The sequence below is a fragment of the Nyctereutes procyonoides genome, unplaced genomic scaffold (assembly GCF_905146905.1).
Source record: "Nyctereutes procyonoides isolate TBG_1078 unplaced genomic scaffold, NYPRO_anot_genome, whole genome shotgun sequence".
Taxonomy (NCBI): domain Eukaryota; kingdom Metazoa; phylum Chordata; class Mammalia; order Carnivora; family Canidae; genus Nyctereutes; species Nyctereutes procyonoides.
The window spans coordinates 47991150-48002349 of record NW_026575126.1 but is presented as its reverse complement, the minus strand read 5'-3'; positions in this window follow the sequence as shown (position 1 = coordinate 48002349).

The following is an 11200-nucleotide window of genomic DNA, read 5'->3' as shown; positions in this document are numbered from 1 at the left end:
TCACTTTGCAGGGCTATAGCAAAGTGCCTCATGTCCGTAGCAACAAAGAAAGAAAATGTTTCCCGGGGAAGGTTTCCATACCAATGGCCAAACTCTTCAGCCAAGAGGAAATGTGATGTCCCAAGGGAAATAGAAAAGGTACAAAATTCTAATCCTGTCTCTGCTCCTACAAAACTTCCTAAATAGACGGGGATTCTCTGGCAGATCATTTGTAACCCGGTTTCATTTCCTGGAATGGAGTTTTTAATACTGTGTTCAAGGGAGCCAGAAGTCGGCACATATGAGCATTGGGAATCCACGAATTCCCTGCAACTATATCAAACATATGTCTATGCGTGTCTTCCTTGTAAAGGTCACATCACATGCTCAAAGGAATCTAAAACACCCCCTGCCACCATCACCACCACAATCAAAGGAAGGTTTTACGTCCTCAGGTCTTACAAGTTACAAATTGTCCCTTATGCTCAATAAGTCTTGGCCTATCAATGCTCAGAAAGGCAACAAGGTGTAGTAAAAATAGCACTCTTTCACTAATTTGTTCACTTAGTCATTCATTCATGTATTTATCAGTTGCCTTACTTTACACGCTATTCTAGGCAATGGGAATTCAGAGACAAATTAATCCTGCAAGGTCCCAATCTAATAGGGAGAAAGACACCTAAGCAGGTAATTGTAAACCCATATACAGTGTGGTACTGTCACAAAAACAGACACATAGATCAATGGAACAGAATAGAGAATCCAGAAATGGACCCTCAACTTTATGGTCAACTAATATTCGACAAAGCAGGAAAGATTATCCACTGGAAAAAAGACCGTCTCTTCAATGCTGGGAAACTTGGACATCCACATGCAGAAGAATGAAACTGGACCATTCTCTTTACACCATACACAAAGATAAACTCAAAATGGATGAAAGATCTAAATGCGAGACAAGATTCCATCAAAATCCTAGAGGAGAACACAGGCAACACCCTTTTTGAACTTGGCCACAGCAACTTCTTGCAAGATACATCCATGAAGGCAAGAGAAACAAAAGCAAAAATGAATTATTGGGACTTCATCAAGATAAGAAGCTTTTGCACAGCAAAAGATACAGTCAACAAAGCTAAAAGACAACCTATAGAATGGGAGAAGATATTTGCAAATGACCTATCAGATAAAGGGCTAGTATCCAATATCTAGAAAGAACTTTTAAAACTCAACAGCAAAGAAACAAACAATCCAATCATGAAATGGGCAAAAGACATGAAGAGAAATCTCACAGAGGAAGACATAGACATGGCCAACATGCACACGAGAAAATGCTCTGCATCACTTGCCATCAGGGAACTACAAATCAAAACCACAATGAGATACCACCTCACACCAGTGAGAATGGGGAAAATTAACAAGGCAGGAAACAACAAATGTTGGAGAGGATGCGGAGAAAAGGGAACCCTCTTACACTGTTGGTGGGAATGTGAACTGGTGCAGCCACTCTGGAAAACTGTGTGGAGGTTCCTCAAAGAGTTAAAAATAGACCTGCCCTACGACCCAGCAATTGCACTACTGGGAATTTACCCCAAAGATACTGATGCAGTGAAACGCCAGGACACCTGCACCCCGATGTTTATAGCAGCAATGTCCACAATAGCCAAACTGTAGAAGGAGCCTCGGTGTCCATTGAAAGATGAATGGATGAAGAAGATGTGGTCTATGTATACGATGGAATATTACTCAGCCATTAGAAACAACAAATACCCACCATTTGCTTCAACATGGATGGAACTGGAGGGTATTATGCTGAGTGAAATAAATCAATTAGAGAAGGACAAACATTATATGGTCTCATTCATTTGGGGAATATAAAAAATAGTGAAAGGGAATAAAGGGGAAAGGAGAGAAAATGAGTGAGAAATATCAGAGAGGGAGACACAACATGAGAGACTCCTAACTCTGGGAAACAAACAAGGGGTAGTGGAAAGGGAGGTGGGCAGGGGGGTGGGGGTGACTGGGTGATGGGCACTGAGGGGGGCACTTGACGGGATGAGCACTGGGTATTATGCTATATGTTGGCAAATTGAACTCCAATAAAAAAAAACAATGTATAATAATCTCAGTAATGGATATTTATAGGTCATGAAGAGGAGCATCTGATCTAGGTGGAGAGGATTGGGAAAATTCTGATGAGTCTTAAAGAATGAGTAGAGTTAACCCGATGTAGAAGGAAAGTCACTCAGGACAGAGGGAAAAAACCAAGCCAGGTGTCAGGAAACAGCATGGTGGATATATAGGGGAACTTCCAACAGCCTAATTTTCTTAGAACACAAAAAGGCAGAAAATTGGTAAAAGATGAGTCTGGGGAAGTTGCAGGATAGGTTATGGGGGATATTATATAACATTCTTTCTTCTATAGGCGTTCTATTCTATAGGAATTCCATTAAAGGGTTTAAACTAACTTCTAGGTAGTCTACCTGGCATATGAAGATGAGTTGAGAAAAATCTGTTACATTAACCCAGGCCTGAGGTAATGAAAACTCTGCAGACATAGAAGTCGTCTCTTTCCTCTGTCGACTGGAGTCTTGCCCTATTTGGACTTTTCTGACATTTGTTCCAGACCTACTACAGGTATTGACACATAGCAGGTGCTTGGTCGTTTATGTTGAATGAATAAACAAATAGTAAGGATGGGAAGGTGCATATCATGTTCAAGAATTATTTAGAGTATCAACATGGCAGGAACTGGAAACAGAGAGGATGTGGACAGTGAGAAGAAGGGAAATGGAGGCAGCTTCTAACAACACAGGCTTTGGAGTCAGTCAGATCTGGATTCTAAATTCTGTCTTCTGAATTTGAATACTGCTGTGTGAAACAAGTAGGAATGGAAGACAGTGGTGATGGTTTAACGTGGACTCAGCTCAAGAGACAACTAATCCTTTGTATATCTATGAAAAAGAGAATAAAACAGAGAGACAGAGAAGAGAGGGACACAAAGTCCCGGAGATGGAGAGCAAGAGAGGAGAAACAGAGTCAGAAAGAGAGAACATGTTTGGCGGGGGGCGGGGGGGGCGGTGGCACAGACTTTAGGGGCTGTGGTGAAAGCACGTGTCAATGACACTCTCTACGAGGTAACCAAGTGTGTGGTGTTATTAAGTAGGGGCTCAGGAGGATGAGTAGAGGAGAGAGTAGGAAGCCAGAGAATGAAGAAAAAAAGCAAGATGACAGAGGCTCTGCAGCAAGGAGAAGGGAACACACTCAGCTCCTCTCTTGCTATGCAGAGGACCCCAGCTCACACCTGATCCTTCATTACCTGGTATTAATCTGCTGATCCGTTATAAGACCACATTGCCTCTGGGCACAGCTGTTCAACAAAACGACTGGCACTTAACAGCCTAAAAGGGACTGTTCCTTCCTTTGCAAAAGTCCAGTTCTCTCTCATTTTGCCCCAGGGTGTCCACTGGGGGTTCACCAGGAAGCCCCAGAGACAGAAGTTTGATGTCACATCAGGAGGATTTGCCCTGAGACTCTGTTCGGTTCTCAGTGAGGTGATTAGCCAGGCTAAGAGGCCCTTTTCTGGAAAGAGCGTCATGGTAATTGCTGACAGCCCTCTGTACGATGGATGGAAGAGTTCAGAAATAAGAATAATGAATAAGCAATCAGTCTATTCTTGGGTCTGCTATTACTGCCCCTCTAATTGGGTGTCTCAGAGTCTCCTGGGATTCCCTAAACTATAGCAAGAGAGGCCAAGAAACCGAAGCTGGAGATATAATAATTCATAACAAACGTTCTGATTGGAACTGACGGTTACTCTGGCAGCTATGGCGAGTTTTCCTGTTGTCTTATCTTCTCTCTCCCCATGACTCCCTGTGCAGGTGGGACATGAGAAGTCCTTGACCAGAGAACACATCTGAGTTTGAATCCCAGTTCCTAGCAGCATGGCTTTAGGTCCATCACTTCATGGCTCCTACCTCATAGGATTTTTGTGAGGATCAGTGCTAATATATGCAAATGGCCTGGCACATAGTAGACTTTCAATAAATGATAGCGATTAGTATTATTATGATAGAGGGTATCTTTGGCGAGAATGCAAAAGACTGGCAGCCTGACAAGTCAGAAGCCAGAGAGCTACATTCTGGAAACTACCACCGAAGTGTGCAGTAGTCCTAATTAGAATTCTCATTAAGTTCTGATAATGAGAAATGTGTGAGAAGACAGTTTTCAATCTCCCAAGAGGACACAGGAAGTGGGAGGATTAAAAAAAAAAAAGCAAAAAAGAGAAAAGTAACTTTCAGTGGCATTTCATTTGTGTCTCCTTAATTTTACTGAAAGTTAAAAGAATTGAGATGAAATGTCCCTTCTGTGTTCACCTTTGGACCTAATGGGGTTGTTACATAACATACTTGTCTGGGGGGGGGGGATTAGTACCCGAGCAGATGTATTTCCCTCCCAGCTCAAGAACCAGTAGACCTTTAAGATAACTGAGGACAATTATAGGATGGAGCATGGTGTAAGCAGGTGGGTTTGGATATGAGGTTCAGGATTTAAGGTTGTAATAGGAAAAATTGTTCTAGAGATCCCTGTGTATGAGGTTTGCATGTGACCCAGGTACAAAGTAGAAGCTTTAAGGTAGGTGTTTGGGGAAGTGATCCTAAGGAAAAGGAGGAGGGTCCAGGAAGAGTGAAACAGGACAGGAGGAAAAGCCAGCCCCAGGGGGCTCTATGGAGCTGATAACTACTGTGAGTAAGGGTGCTCCAGCCCACCAGGACCTCTGAGTAGCTGAGTGAACTTGGAACTGTCTTCCCAAGAGAGGGAAATGGAGAATATGTACCACCAGTCCCCACCCTACACTGGGTCATGTTTAGCCCATGGGGTGTTAACCCCCTCACACTTGCAGCACTGCACATGTATCAGAATGGAGCACAGATTCCTGAAATTATCTTACACTGTGGAGGCAGGAAGCTCGAAGGCAGAAGGCAAGAACTCTGCAGCACACCTCAGCCAGGTGCTACCTGAGTACACCTGCTCTGCTGGTTGCCACAGCAACGGCTAGAATTAAGACCACTGGCCAAGAGGAAGTGATACAGGAGGTGGGCTGAGGGGCTGAAGTATTCCCTGGAATATTCTCTGTCTGCAGTCCCTTTGACGCTGAGTTCAGAGACAAGGGAGCTTGGAGGTGGCGCAGCTTCTCACACAAAGGGCATCATCTTTGAATCTGTGTAGCCTCTTAGAGTTTTCCCATCTGCCATTTCATCTGTTCCTCACAGAAATCCTGCAGGAAGACAGGGCAGGGGTGAAGAGCCCTATGGTGCAGACAAGGAAAGATGCTTAGAGACCTTCCACAACCAGGTCGGAGTATTTGAGGTCGAGCTAATCCCAGGTGTCTAGAAGTGACTCACAAACAGTGGTCCACCAACTGACCACATCAGAATCTCTGATGTGTTTCTTAAAATGCTGATCCCAGGGCCCAGAGAGCTACTGAGTCATGATGTTTAAGTCTGAGTACTGTTTTATATAAGTTACCAGAGTACTCTCTCTATTTGGAGCAGTTGCCCTTGACTTCGCAGTACAATGGTAACTGGGTTCCAGCCAACAGTCTGCTTCCAGGGCCTTGAAGGCAGGTCTTTCCCAAGCCCAAAGGTACTCATCTGCTAGGATCCTGGAATGAAAAAAGTTGGTTAATATGATAAGAGCCCCTATGGTGTCATTCCAAGACTGAGACACAACAGGGAGAGAAATCAAGATATTTTTAAAATCGGGGTTCCTGGCTGAGAGGACCATACAACCCTCAGAAGTCGTGGTCTCTACGCATATCCGGTGGATGAAGAAAACAATGTTCAAGATCATGCAGCTTGTTTCAGAGCTAGAATTCAAGCCACAAATTCCCTGGTGCCCATCCCATACACTTGGGAGTCTACCCATCTGCAAAACAGCAGGGAAATCTCCTCTGCTCTCCAGACCTTCCTGCACCACCACCCACACTTTGCCGCCAATTAGCCATGTATTTTATTTGCTATTCCCGAGGACTCAGGACTGCTGCTTGCACTTGTACACCCACGTTCACCTCTTCCTCCAGCCCCCAACCTTTAATTAAAGCTCTGAGTGGTTTCCTGTTATCTCCATGTCACCTTCTGCCAAACCAGAGGGCCTGGATTGAATTGGATTCCCCAGAACTTCATCCACTCTGTACCCTTCAGAAAGGCCCTTGGAAAAGAGCGGCAGGAGGCAGGAACTTGATAGGGTAGAAGGCTGTAGAGTGTCTAGTGGATATGAAAACTAGGTCTGTGGGGAGGGTAAGAGGACGCAAGACAGGAATGCAGAGAGGAAGTGAAGGAGGGAGGACGTGGGGCAGGATGAGGGAGTGGAGAAGGCGTGGCGTCAGAAACAAGACAGAGATAGAAAGGAAGACAGAGGAAGGGAGACAGATCATGTATAAGGAAGGACAAGGAGTCTATAATTTATATGTCTGCCTCCTCCACTAGCTGCCAAGGTCTTGGATTGCAGGACCTGTGTCTGATTCATTTCAGTGTACCCAAGCCCTGAGCTTGACATATAGCAGATGTTCAGTATATATATGTCAGATCAATCAGTGAACAGAAAGACAGCCTTGTAGAACAAACCTACAAAAAGTATATTGTCATTCCTCTTCTATGAGTGAGAGGATGTAAGTCACAGAGGCTAAATCAGTTGCCCAAAGTGCCACAGGCAATAAAAAGGTAGGCTAAGACTTCATCTTAAGCCACGGTGATCCCAAAGCCCCCCATTAGCCCTATTTGGATTCGGAATTTCTCCAAACTGCCCATGCTTATGAACCATGGGCATCTTACTTCTTGGGGCTAGTTGGGCCAGGGCTAATGTCCCTCTGAAGTCAGAAAAGGGAGGTATGACCAACATAGCTGGTGCTTCACCCAGATACCCTCATATCCTTTTTCTCATTTCCATGAACTAATCTTTCAGACTCTGTGTGCCTTTGATTGTAGCTACCAGCACCTGAAACCTTGGAGCTCTTCCCTCGGGCTATGGCACTGCTTTCCCTTCACTTGTAGTGATCCAGAGCTCTTGAGGGTTCCCATCCTTTTTGCTATTGATTGGTGAGTGTGTAAGAATGAAATCCCAGCTTCCTTGCTTGGAATAGGTGCAAATTCTGAGAAGTGTTATTCACCAGAGCTACCCTCCATGGGACATTGCCTGAAACTGTATTCTTATGTGGCTTTTTCCTCTTCTGTCTAACTCCCACCATTGCCTTACCAGTTCCTCCTGGGATCCCTTTCCTCCTTGTCCATGAATCCTTGTCTGGGGATCTGTATCTAGGGATCCCAATATAAACAAAAGAGAAATACCAAACTGCCCCGTTAGCCTGGTTTCTGATGAGTAGAAATCAATATTAAGCAAATATTTCATATTAATAGCAGTTCCCATTTATTGAGTATCCACAATGATTAAATGTTTCACACACCTTACCTCAAATGCTCAGGCAACATTGCAAGATAGGTATGATTGTGTCCATTCTAGAGATGAGAAAACTCAGGCTCTGAAACAACTCAGCAATCTCCCCAAGGTCGCCTAGCTAGAAGTGCTAGGAGGGGATTTGAACCCAAGCCTATCTGTCATCAAGGCTTTCCTTATCCATGCTGTCTCTCTTCATGGTACCTGTATCCATTTGTCCATCTTCCATTTTCATTTGTTTTTTGGTGGAGAGGGAGGGAGGGATGGTGGCAGAGAGATCCTTGTATTCTCAAGGCCCAGTACAATGCCTGGCACATAGTAAGTACTCTGTATTTGTTGACTGAATAACCAAATGAGGTGCTTGAGAGGAATAAAACACTTAGAAGTGTCCCTAAATTTTCTTCAAAATTTTGTGGACTCTGCTTGACAAAGTACTGAATACTGCCATGAGGCAGATTCCCACAGCAAATAATGAGACCCAGGATAAAGGCTTTAAGACCTATGCAGTGTTAACATTTGGGACCCGAAGACAGGGACAGGGCTGACAGCCAGCTTGTAAAAATCCTGTACATTCAGCTCAACTGCCTTTGATAAGTGGGCAGCAAAACACAAAAACAAAATTACAGCATCAAAACCAGCTTCCAATTACTAGAAAATAAGGCACCTGCACATCATAAATTGCCTCTTTAGGATCTCCTCATTTTGTACCTTTTAAGATGAAGACAATGAAGTGTTCTATTTGGATGTGGAGATTCTGAAAAACGAAGTGCCCTTTTATAATGTTTTAAAAGGAGGCATTATAAGATTTGAATCTAAGTGAACCCTCTGAACTTGCAAAAAGGAAAAATTCAAGAGGATGTGACAAAATTATTTCTAGCAACCATGACATTTCTTGATGTGAAATGCTTTCTTTGAACTGTACAACACAGCACGAGTTGGGTTTTGCAATCTGACAAGAAAATAGTGAGATGCCAAGTTGACAATGTAGACATTCTTTTCCTACAAAGGTTTTAACTCCATTGCTGGATCCAGATTGTACCAGCAACTTTGAGAGGGCTGAGTGGGATACTAGAAATGGTGGAACCAGATCATCTAGACCATGTTTTAATGACCACTCCAGCCCTTGCTCTGTGATCTTAAGTAAATTGTTTAACTTCTCAAGATCTTAACCTATTAAATGGAGTTACTAGCCCTTTCAGAGTTATTGGGAGGATTAAATATTGGAGATGTAGGGACACCTGGGTGGCTCAATGGTTGAGCATTTGTCTTCTGCTCAGGGCGTGATCCCAGGGTCCTGAGACCCAGGGTCCCTGCATGGAGCCTGCTTCTCCCTCTGCCTGTGTCTCTGCCTCTCTCTGTGTCTCTCATGAATATATAAATCTTTAGAAAAATATTGGAGATGTAAATGTCTTAGTACAGAGTAGTTGAGTTAAGATGGTGATGAGGATGATGGTGGTAAAGATGACATTTATTAAGTGTTTTTAATGTGGCAGATACTGTTAAGGATGTCTCATCTGTTGTATGTGTTAAGGAAACTCTAGCTACCCTAACAGATAAACCCTGAAATCTCAGGGCTTAACACAATGTTAAGATTAGTTCTCACTCATATAAAGTTTAATTAGCGATGGGATTGGTGGCAGGGAAATCACTGCGCCACACAATCATTCAGAGACTGGGGCTGGTCAAGCTCTATCATCTTCAATATGTAGTTTCCAAGGGTGTGCTGGGCATTGGCATCTATCCATCAGGTAGGGGAGGCAGTTGGGAGGATAGTGCCAGAGGTTTTATGGACCAGCCTTATTGTCCAAAACTCAGTCAGATGACCCCCATCCAAGTGCAAAAGGAGAAGGGCTGCAAAGCATAGTTCTTGTCTGGCTTTCCATAGCTCTATGTTACATCTTTGTTGGGCAGTCATCTGCTTGGCCACTCAGACATCCCGTAGCAAAGGCCTCAAATAAACCTGAGGAGTCGGTGCCATTATCACTTCTGTTACTGAAGGTGGAGAAGCTGAGGCACAGAAGGTGATGGAGCTAAGAATTGATCCCAGGTTAGTTAATCATCTCTCTGAACATGATAGAGACATCACAACTGCTCAAATACTCATTACTCACAAAAGACATAATAGCTGCTCAGGCTTTTGCCCTGGAGGGAGCGTAGGTGCCACCTGTGTCAGGCAGCCTCTATGATGGCCCCCAAATGACACCCATCTTCTGGTCCTTACAGCCTTATGCAATCCTTTCTCCTTGAGCAACTTGCCTTTAACCAACAGAATATGGTGATGTTGAGAGGTTGTCACTTCTATCATTGGGTGACAAGAGATTGTGACTTCTATCTTGTTAGCAAATGCTCTCTTTTGCTGTCTTTTATGGAGTGAACTGACATATTAGAGAGGCCCTCATGGAAAGAAACTGAAGATGGCCTAAGGCCAAGAACCAGGTAGGGACCAACACCCGAAGTCAGCCCAACAATCCTAGAAAAACTAAATACTGCCAACAATTACATGAGTGAGTTTACAAACAAATCTATGCCACTTGACCCTATAGATGATACTCCAACCCTGGCTTACACCCTGACTGCAGGTTCCCGAGAGACCCCCTAGCACACAACCCAGTTAAACCAAGTTCAGATTCCTGACCTCTTATAATAAATAACAATACATGATAACAAATCATAAACGTGTGTTGTTTTAAGCTACCAAGTTTTGGAGTGATTATGTCATTGTGCAACAATAGATAACTAATAAACCACCTAAAGCCAACCTTTTTTACTACCACCGATCTTCTTAATTACGATTTTTATCCCCTATAGACCTCTAGATCTGAAAAATTCCCTCTATCAAACAAACCACAGTCATTGAACAAGAATTTATTCTCTTTCCAATTTTCAAAAATTCATCAAAACTCTAAAAGGATCTGTAGTAAAATCAGGTCCCTAACATGTTCATGACCTCACCAATAGCCAGGGAATTGGAAGAAAAGGCACCACACCAGGTTCAGAATTGTCTCACCCAAACCCAAGGTGAAGAAGCTTGATGAACTTGATGTTTCTTCTAATCCCTTCTGTGGGGCCCTGGGGTAGGTAATGATCCTAAATGAAGTTTTAAAATATTGAGGGATCCCTGGGTGGCGCAGCGGTTTGGCGCCTGCCTTTGGCCCAGGGCGTGATCCTGGAGACCCGGGATCGAATCCCACGTCGGGGTCCCGGTGCATGGAGCCTGCTTCTCCCTCTGCCTGTGTCTCTGCCTCTCTCTCTCTCTCTCTGTGACTATCATAAATAAATAAAAAAAATTAAAAAAATAAATAAAATATTGAAAGTACTATCTGAGAACTGTACTCAGAGATTTATGAAGATTGTATTCTTTTATCCTTGTACCAATTCTATGATAGGTGCTATTATTATGCCCATGTGAAAGCAGACATGGATCATCCGACTCCAGAGGTCCTACTCTTATCCAAAAGATGGCATGGCCACTTAGGGAGGAAAAATGACTTTCCCAAAGTCATACAAAATTAAGGGACACAGAGTTAAAATTCCTGATTTCCTGTCTACTTGTCCCAGAAGGCTCCTCTGGTCTTGCTTTCTTTCCCACTGCCCAAACACTAATGCATTCCGAAGGCCAAGGCTGTTTCGCTGGTGACATATGGAGTACAGGGGACAAATCTGAAAAACATGAAGGACAGAAACATCAATAGAGGTGGCATCAGGTCGGTTCAGTGCCTCCAGGTCAGTGACAGCTGGTAGTAGTGGGCACTATCTAACCCAGAGGGGTATACTT